Here is a 9207-nt window from a genome sequence, read left to right as displayed (position 1 = left end):
TTCAATAAATATGAATAGAATGGAATGAGGGAAGGAAGGAAGGAAGGAAGGAAGGAAGGAAGGAAGGAAGGAAGGAAGGAAGGAAGGAAGGAAGGAAGGAAGGAAGGAAGAAGAGATAGAGTTCATCCCCCAAGTTGCTCACAATTGCTCACAGCTTAGTGTGGACACAGGTGTGTGAGCAAATGACTTTTCTGAAAAGGGACACCGTGGAGAACTCTGGGAGAAAAGGGCTCCTAGTTGGCACGGGCTTTGCATAAACTCTGTCTCATGCTATGTCATCACCACCTCCCCCCACACCTTCAGCCAGGAGAGAAGTCAGTTGCAAACTCATGGCCATGGAGCTCGTTTTCAAGCTGGTAATGAGTGCCTCCAAAATGGATCTTCGAGAGCCAGAAGCTCTTGGAAAATAATGCATTTTGTCAGTTTCTGAAGGAGATTGGCTTCAGACAACTCAAAGGTGACACCCAATGTCACTATGGAGAACTACACAGAAATCCTGACTAGTGGTTCCAGAGGAGAGAGCGATGCCTGACCCTGAGCTGTCACTGTTGTCCGGCTAGCTCTGTGAGGTTCTCAGAGAGACCGTCCTAAACAAGGAGAGCATGCCAGAACTTTCTGAAAAGATCCTCAACTCAAAAGCCAGCCCAAAGCGAGATGAATGCATTCCTCTTGGGGCTGCTATAGCTTTTTTCTGCCCGAATGAGCTGTTGACGATTTCATTTCTGGCTCCTTCTTTGATTCCTTTCTGAGAGCATTTGCTTAATCACAGTTGCCTTTGAAGAGCAGAAACCTCAAGAAGAGACACTGATTCAGGCTAAAAACTTTCCCGAGTCTAACATTTGCAGGGGGCCCTGTGCCGTCCGGATCTGGGTAGGAGTCTCTCCTCTGCCTCTTAGTGGCCATGTAGCCTTAGACGCACTCCTTCACCTCCCTGAGCTTCAGTTTTCTCACTTGTAAAATGGAGATGATGATACCCGTTTTGCAAGGTTGCCAGGTAGACTAAATGAAATCAGCTATGTGCACATAATAAAATAGAAAAAGCTTCCTGAGTGTTGCTGTCGTTACTATTACAGGTAACATTTACTGAGTCCTTATAAAACCTTGCTAAGCCTTTGACATGTACTACCTTTTTTAATCCTCACAACAGCCCTATGAAATAGCTAATATTTCTACCCGCATTGTGTAGGTCGGAAAAACAGGTCAAGAGAGAACGATCAAGGTCATGTACTAATAAGTGGCCAGGCTGGGATTCAAACCCAAGCCATTGACTTCATGAAGAGCACCTACTGTCAATCATGACATTACAATGGTTCCAGAGTGTAATTGTTAAGAAAACTATTCAAGATTAAATGTACCCAATTAAAAAATGAGCAAAGGATCTGAATAGACAATTCTCCAAGGAAGATAAACCAATGGCTAATAAGTATATGAAAGGTGCTCAACATCATTAGCCATCAGAGAACTGCACATCAAAACAGCAATGAGATATCACTTCAGATCCACTAGGATGGCCATATAAACAAACAAATAAATACCAAATAATAATAATAATAATAATAATAAAGGAAAATAACAAGCATTTGAGAAGATGTAGAGAAATTAGAACTTTCACACATTGCTGGTAGGAATGGTAAGTAGTACAGCTGCTTTGGAAGACAAACTGCCAGTTGCTCAAAACGTTAAACATAGAGTTACCAGATGACCCAGCAATGCCACTCCTAGGTGTATACCTAAGAGAATAAAAACATTTGTCCACACAAGAACTTGTACATAGATGTTCATAGCAATATTACTCTCTATACTCACATTACTCTCTGTTCATAGCCGAAAAGTGGAAATAACTTAAATGTCCATCAACAGATGAGTGCATAAACAAAATGTGGCACATCCATACAATGGAATATTATTCAGCCATAAAAAGGAATGAAGTACTAATACATGCCACAACATGGATGGGCCATGAAAACATTATGCACAGTATAAGAAGGCAGTGACAAATGACCACATATTGTATGATTCTGCTTATATGAAATGTTCAGAACAGGCAAATCTATAAAGACAGTAAGTAGATTAGCGGTTGCTGGGGGCTAGGGAGCAGGTGTTGGAAGGAAATGAGAAGTGACTGCTAATGAGTACAGTTTCTTTTGGAGATGAAGAAAATATTCTAAATTGATTGTGACAATGATCGCCTAATTCTGAATACATCAAAAAAAAATGAATTGTTCGCTTTAATTTTGTAAATTGTATGATATGTGAATTATATCTCACTAAAGCTGTTTTCAAAGAAAAGATTCAATGTATAACTAAATTTTAAGACCACTGTATTTGCCACATAACTTACACACATCAAGCAATCCTCACTGAGACACACGTCGCAGTTTTTAGTCAAAAAAGCATTATTTCATAGACCAGGTCCTAGGACAGATATCGATTGAAAGTCTAAGGACTCACCAATGAATGACCCAACTCATTCCAGCCACGTGCCAGACCGAGTCAGTTGCCCGAAGGCTGGGGGGCTGAGCAGAGCCCATTTGGACACGCAGTGGTAGGTCTCCCTTGTAGATCCCTCAGTTAAGTTGTTCCCAGCCTGTCTTTATGGCTGCTGGCAGTGGTGTTTTATTACCTTGATGAGAAATCTGCAAGGTTTATTCTTTTGTGAAACAACTTTCAATCCAGCTCTTACCATGAGATGTTCTTTGGACCATCCTGACCTGTTTCTAACTGATATAATTTCTCCAGGGCTCTAGGAAGTTGGAGGCAGGGAAACTACCTTCACCCTTACCCCTCACCCCTCTTGACCATCAGTTTACCTGCCGGACCCTAAGCCAAGCTTAACACAAAGAACCTTCTTCCCAGAGTCCAAATAAAAATTACCAAAGCATCAGCGTCTCAGGCCGTTTCGGCTGCTATCACAAAACAAACACCACTTAAAAACAACAAGTATTTATCATTCACAGTTCTGGAGACTGGAAGTCCAAGATCAGGGTGCCAGCCTGGTCGGGTGAGGGCCCTCTCCTGGGTTACAGACTTCTCATGTCCTCACCGGGAGGAAGCAGAAGGGAGCTCTCTGGAACTCCTTTTATGAGGCACTAGTCCCATTCATGAGGGCTACACTCTCTTGACGTAAGCACCTCCCAAACGCCCCACCTTCTAAAACCACCGCATTTGATGGTTAGGAGTTCAACATATGAATGGGGGAGGGGGCACACGCATTCAGACCATAACGATCAGTAAAAGCAGAAAGCTAAGGCCTCTACTGATCTAGTGAAGAGATCCCGCCTGGCCTTTTCCAAAGCCTCCCACACCCTACGAGGAGAAGTCAGGATGCAGTATCACACACCTTCAGGGAACAGCATTCGCATCGTCATTCCTGGGAAGGGACCCCACCCCCCAAATCGGGCAGGCATAGCCCACAAGGCTGTAAGCTGCAGCTCTGAGGAGAAAAGACGCCCAAGGCAAAGAAGAGGACCCCTGTGCTCATCTTCATTTTCTCAATACAGCCGTTCGCCACATGATGACATTTCAGATGGACCACAAAATACAGTGGCGGTTCCTTAAGATTACAGTGGAGCCGAAAAAATTCTTATCGCCTAGTGACGTCGGAGCCGACGCGAGTGCCATAGCCGTCGTGATGCTGTAAAGTCATAGCAGTCATAATGCGGTAGGATGAAGGCTGCAAAAATCAGCGAGGCCGCGGCTGAGATGACAAACAGCTTTACCCTGGCTGTGGGTGAGGATGACACTGAGGAGCTCCTAGGGGCGGTTCCTGAGGAACTGACTAATGAGGAGTTGTTGGGACTAAAACAGGAATGCATAGCTGAAGGAGAGAAAAGAAAACTTCAGGAGAAAAAGAAAAAGAACCCCCGAGGAAATTCACAGTGCAGGGGTTAGCAAAAGCTTTTGCAGACTCGACAAGCTCCTTAAAGAGTTTGAAAACATGGACGCCAACACCGAAAGGTTTTCATGAATAGAGAAGAATGCTCATGGGGGCGCTACAAGCAAAACTATGATGGAAAAAAAAAAAAAAGAAAAACAAATAAAGCAAACACCACAGACATATTTCTGAAAAGAGTGGCATGTCCCCAAGGAGAGCCTCAGGCGGATCCTTCAGGAGGTGTTCCAGAAGAAGGCATTGCTATCACAGGAGGCGACAGTTCCATGAATGTTATTGCCCCTGAAGGCCTTCTAGTGGGACGAGAAGTAGAGGCAGGAGACACTGATATCAACGATCCTGACCCTGTGTAAGCTCAGGCTAATGTGTGTGTTTGTGTCCTCGCTTTTAACGAAAAAGTTTAAAAAGTACAATAAAATTTTTAAAAAGTTAAATAGAAGAAAGCCGACACAATATGGTGATAAAGAAAGAAAATATGTTTGTGCAGCTTTACAATGTGTTCCTGTTTTATGCTAAATGTTATTCCAAGAGTTGAAAAGCTTTTAAAAATCAAAAAGTTTGTAAAGTAAAAAAGTTACAGTGGGCCAAAGTTGATTTGTTATTGAATAAAAAAGACTTTTAAAATATAGTGTAGCCTAAGTGTACAGTGTTTATAAAGCATGTGATGCCACGGTGCTGACAGCCAAGTGAGAAAGCACATTAATCAGATCGTCACTGTGAAAGATGACGCATTGCAACTGTGCTAAGTAGGAGTTACTACGTATTGAGAAATTATTAGTATAATATCACAATGTGGTTATGTTTTCTCGGAAAACATCCTTTTAGAGATATGTACTGAAAAACTTATGATTGACATAATAGAATGTCTAGGTTTTGCTTCAAAATAATCCTGGGGGAAGAGGTGAAGTAAAGATAAAGTGAGCTTGGCCTTTAGTTGATAATTTTGAAGCCAAGTTATACTGAGAAGAGAATGAGCTAATAATGGGAAATTTAAGAAGAGGACACTAAACTGAACCACAACACAGAATATTATTTTAGCCTAAACTAAGAAATTTATAGTAATTCCTTTGTAAGAAATAATAAGAAATTAACATCAGAATAAATCCCATTGTAGAGAACAGGGCTCCCCAACCCCCAGACCACAGACTGGTATCAGTCCATGGCCTGTTAAGAACCGGGCCACACAGCAGGAGGTGAGCAGTGGGCAAGTGGGCGAAGCTTCATCTGCATTCGCTGCCGCTCCCCAGTGCTGGCATCACTGCCTCAGCTCCACCTCAGATCATCAGGAATTAGATTCTCATAGGAGCACCGGTCTCTGGTGCCAAAAAGGTTAGGGACCATTGGTATAGAATACATAATTTACTGAGTGCCTTTCTATTTAAGTTATTAAAGTTATAGCATTTTCACTCCAAAGTATGGGTTCAGTCATTCTCCACTTATCTTTTTCTCATCTTAATAAAGTCCCGATAATCCAAATATTGCATAGATATTGGACAGACAGGACCTAATAGTTGGACACATAAAATAAGGTGGAGAAAATTATATGACTTTAACAACAGAGTTAAAATTCCTTCTAGGGTGAGAATTGTCTTTGTTGGTAAAGGTAACTAGATATGTGCTTGGCTTAGGGAGTGAGGTTCCTCTTCTTTCTCAGGCCTTAGAATCATATGGCACCAAGGGCTTCAAAGGAAAAGGAAGCTACTCAGGAAAAGAGAAAAAGAAGAAGCTGTGCTCCCAGGGGGAATCCTGGAGGGAAAGGATGAGGGACAGAGATAGGAGGGGAAGAGGAGATGGAAAGCTAGTGAAAAGGTAGAAACCTATGCGCTCTCTAAGATTTCCCCTAAGGTATGCACTTGATTGGCTGTTGTGGAAACTGAAGAAGTTGGATTCACATTGGATTTGGCATGGTGTTGTAAAAAGACAGCACATAAACAAACCAGAGCCCAAAAGGCATGGGAGATCAGGAAAATGTAAACATCCTGGGAAGAAGCAGAAATCAAGGGGAGGACTTTGCACTTCCATAGGCCCCGGAATGTCAGATGGAAGGTGTTTCTAAGACACTTTCACATTTCACCTTGCTCCATTGTGCCAGGAAGGTCTCCAGTTGGCCTCTGAGTTACACACACATATCTGAATTAGATAAACTCTTATTCAATCATTACAATGGATAGCTTGGAAAAGAGATGAACTCCCAGGACTAGGCATAAAAAAAGAATAGAGGGCCAAAATAAACTGAAGAGTCACCAAGACCTCCATCCCGACCCCCAAATTTCATGTCCAGATGGCTCTATAAGTGGATTCTACCAGAGAAAAAAATCGAGACAGGGAGAGATTGGAAACTGCCCAGATAACATGAGATTGGCATAATCCTGATTCCGAAACCAGAGAAAATCGATATCAGAAAATTATAGGCCCATTTCACTTGTGAATATAGACACCAAAATCCTACATATATTGAAATATCCTTGCCTCTCAGGGACAAATCCCACTTGGTTATGGTATATAGCCTTTTATTGTGCTGTTGGATTCAGTATGCTAGAATTTTATTGAGGATTTTTGCCTCTATGTTCTTCAGGGATATTGGTCTGTAGTTGTCTTTTCAGGTAGTGTCTTTGGTTTGGGTGTCAAGGTGATGCTGGCTTCATAAAATGAGTTTGGGAGGTATTCCCTCTTTTATTATTTTGGAAGAGTTTAAGAAGGGTTGATATTAGTTTTTCTTTGACTATTTGGCAGAATTCACCCATAGAGCCATCTGGTCCTAGGAGGTTTATAATTACAGATTCAGTCTGTCTATTTATTATTGGTCTGTTTAGGCTGTCTATTTCTTCTTGATTCAGAAAATATGGTATATATCTACACAATGAAATATTATTCGGTCTTTAAAAAGAAGGAAATCCTGCCGTTTGCAACAATGTGAAAAACCTAAAGGACATTATGCTAAGTAAAATAAGCCAGAAGCAGAAAGACAAATACTGCATGATTACACTTATATGTAGAATCTAAAATAGTCAGACTTGTAGAAGCAGAGAGTAGAACGGTGGTGGCAAAGGCTAAGGGGAGGGAGAAATAGATGTTTGTCAAGGGGTATAAAGTTTCAGTTATGCCAGATGAATAAGTTCTGAAGATCTAGTGTACAACACTGTGACTACTAAAACAATACTGTATTGTATACTTGAAATTTGCTAACAAGGTACATCTTAAGCATCCTCACCACAAAGAAGGAGAAGAAGAAGAAGGAAGAAGGAGGAGGAGACATTGGAGAAGGAAGTAAATATGTGAGGCAACAGATATGTTAATTAGCTTGATTGGGCAATTATTTCATAATGTATATGTATAGCAAATCATTAAGTTGTACATCTTAAATATATACAATATCTAATTGTCAATTATACTCCAATAAAGCTAGAGGGGAGGAAAATATCCTACATAGGAATAACCAACCAAATCCAACAGTGTATTAAGAAAATAATATACCAAAATCAAGTAGGGTTTCTCTTAAGAATGCAAGGATAGCTCAACATAAGAAAATCTATCATTATAATTTATCACATTGGTAGACTAAAGGGGGTAAATCATATGACTGTCACAATTTATGTACAGAAAGCATTTGGTATCATCAACCAGGAATGTTATACAGTCTATGGCCATGCTACCCTGAACAAGCCTGATCCTGTCTGATCTCGGAAGCTAAGCAGGGTCGGGCCTGGTTAGTACTTGGATGGGAGACCACCTAGGAAGACCAGGTGCTGTAGGCATAAAAAATAAAAAAAATAAGGGATTGTAAACTGACAAGTTCCTTGCAATCTGTGAGGTCAACCAAGGGTTGCCTCGCCTAAAAAAATAAATAAATAATAAATAAATAAAATAAAAATAAAAAAGGCATCACTTCCAAAAAAAAAAAAAGAATGTTATACAGAGTGGGCAAAATAGTGCCACTTCCAAAATTACATCATGAGGCATTTTCATTCAACAAACACTTATTAAGTGACTGCTATGTACCAAGCACTGTGCTAGATGTGCTTCTTACATGGTACTGTTTAGCCTTCATTATAGCTTTATGCAGTAGGTTCTATTACGACCCCATTTTATAGATGCATGTTGTAAAGTATGCTCCCCCAGTGTGAGCCATGTGGCCCTGAAGCCAGTATCTTCCTCTCTGAGAAAACAAGAGCCCAGCTCTACCACGGGCCACAGGCACAATGAGTTTGCTCATCTATGTTGGAGGCCCCTGCAGGGCGTCATTTCCATTCGGTGTGCCAAGATACACCGATCAGCAAAATACAGGCCTAGAAATCAGCAAAGACAAAGACTGACACACGTTGGCTGTCACTAGTGTCCTCTCCTCCATGAGAATCTGGTTCCAGGCGGAACCCCAACTGCATTATTTATAGCTTTCCTTTCCCCAGATACAAAGGGAACTCTGTCTGTGTACTTAGCTGACAGATGACTCACCAGAGACCAAAAAGCCGACTGACTGAGCTCTAGTGAACTGTCAGGAAGAACTGAAACTGAGGACTTGGACTGCTCTAACAGCCAGTGAAGCCCATGCTTCCGCACGCCGGAGAGAGGCCCCAGCAAACTCTGGGTCCCACTCTCGGAAATGCCTATTCCTAGGGGTTCTACTCTTTTCAGAGGAACTCCAAACGGCCTCCTCACTCTCACTGCAAGGCGACAACTATTCCCTGGCATTTGGCCTATACCTAGCCCTTGCAGAGAGACCTGGGTTCAAATCTCAGTTCTGACACTTACTAGCTGTGTGACCTCCAGCAAGTTACCAAACCTCTTTCTAAGCTTCAGTTTACTCATCGATAAAATAGAATCAGTAAAAGTAGCTACCTCATAGAGTTGTTCTGAGGAACATATAAGGTAATACATGCAAATGGCTTAGCACAGTGCCTCACATACCATGAACCTATTACATGTTAATTACACCTTAGCAGTTATGGTTGTTGTTGTTGTTGCTATTATTATCGTTGTTGTCCCATCTAAGGATTAAGCACAATGGCGCCTAGTGGCAGTAGCTGTCACAGAATCATTTAATCTCTTAAAGTCCTCAATAAAGACTTCAGTGGTCGTGTAGTCCCATCTCCCGGCTGAGTCTGATCCTACCAGGTTGTCTATAAATACCATTCTCTTCCATCAGGGGGACTGCTCTATCTTTTGGACTGTTGGAAAGTTACATCTGTTGCTGTTGCAGAGGACATGTAGAGCTGTTTCCTGTGCTGAATGTTTTCCATTGGCCCATCCATGCCTACCCTCTCCCTCCTCCGCCCTGCTTTCTGCTCCAGGAGGCTAATGGGTATGACTATGTCAAC

General features: G+C 41.8%; 1 pseudogene; it reads left to right on the top strand.

The window, feature by feature from the left end:
• Positions 1-7528: 7528 nt before the first annotated feature.
• Positions 7529-7647, top strand: LOC111738582 (annotated as a pseudogene).
• The last annotated feature ends 1560 nt before the right edge of the window (positions 7648-9207 follow it).

This window comes from Pteropus vampyrus, unplaced genomic scaffold, assembly GCF_000151845.1.
Source record: "Pteropus vampyrus isolate Shadow unplaced genomic scaffold, Pvam_2.0 Scaffold40, whole genome shotgun sequence".
NCBI lineage: Eukaryota > Metazoa > Chordata > Mammalia > Chiroptera > Pteropodidae > Pteropus > Pteropus vampyrus.
This window is presented reverse-complemented; position numbering and strand designations above follow the sequence as displayed.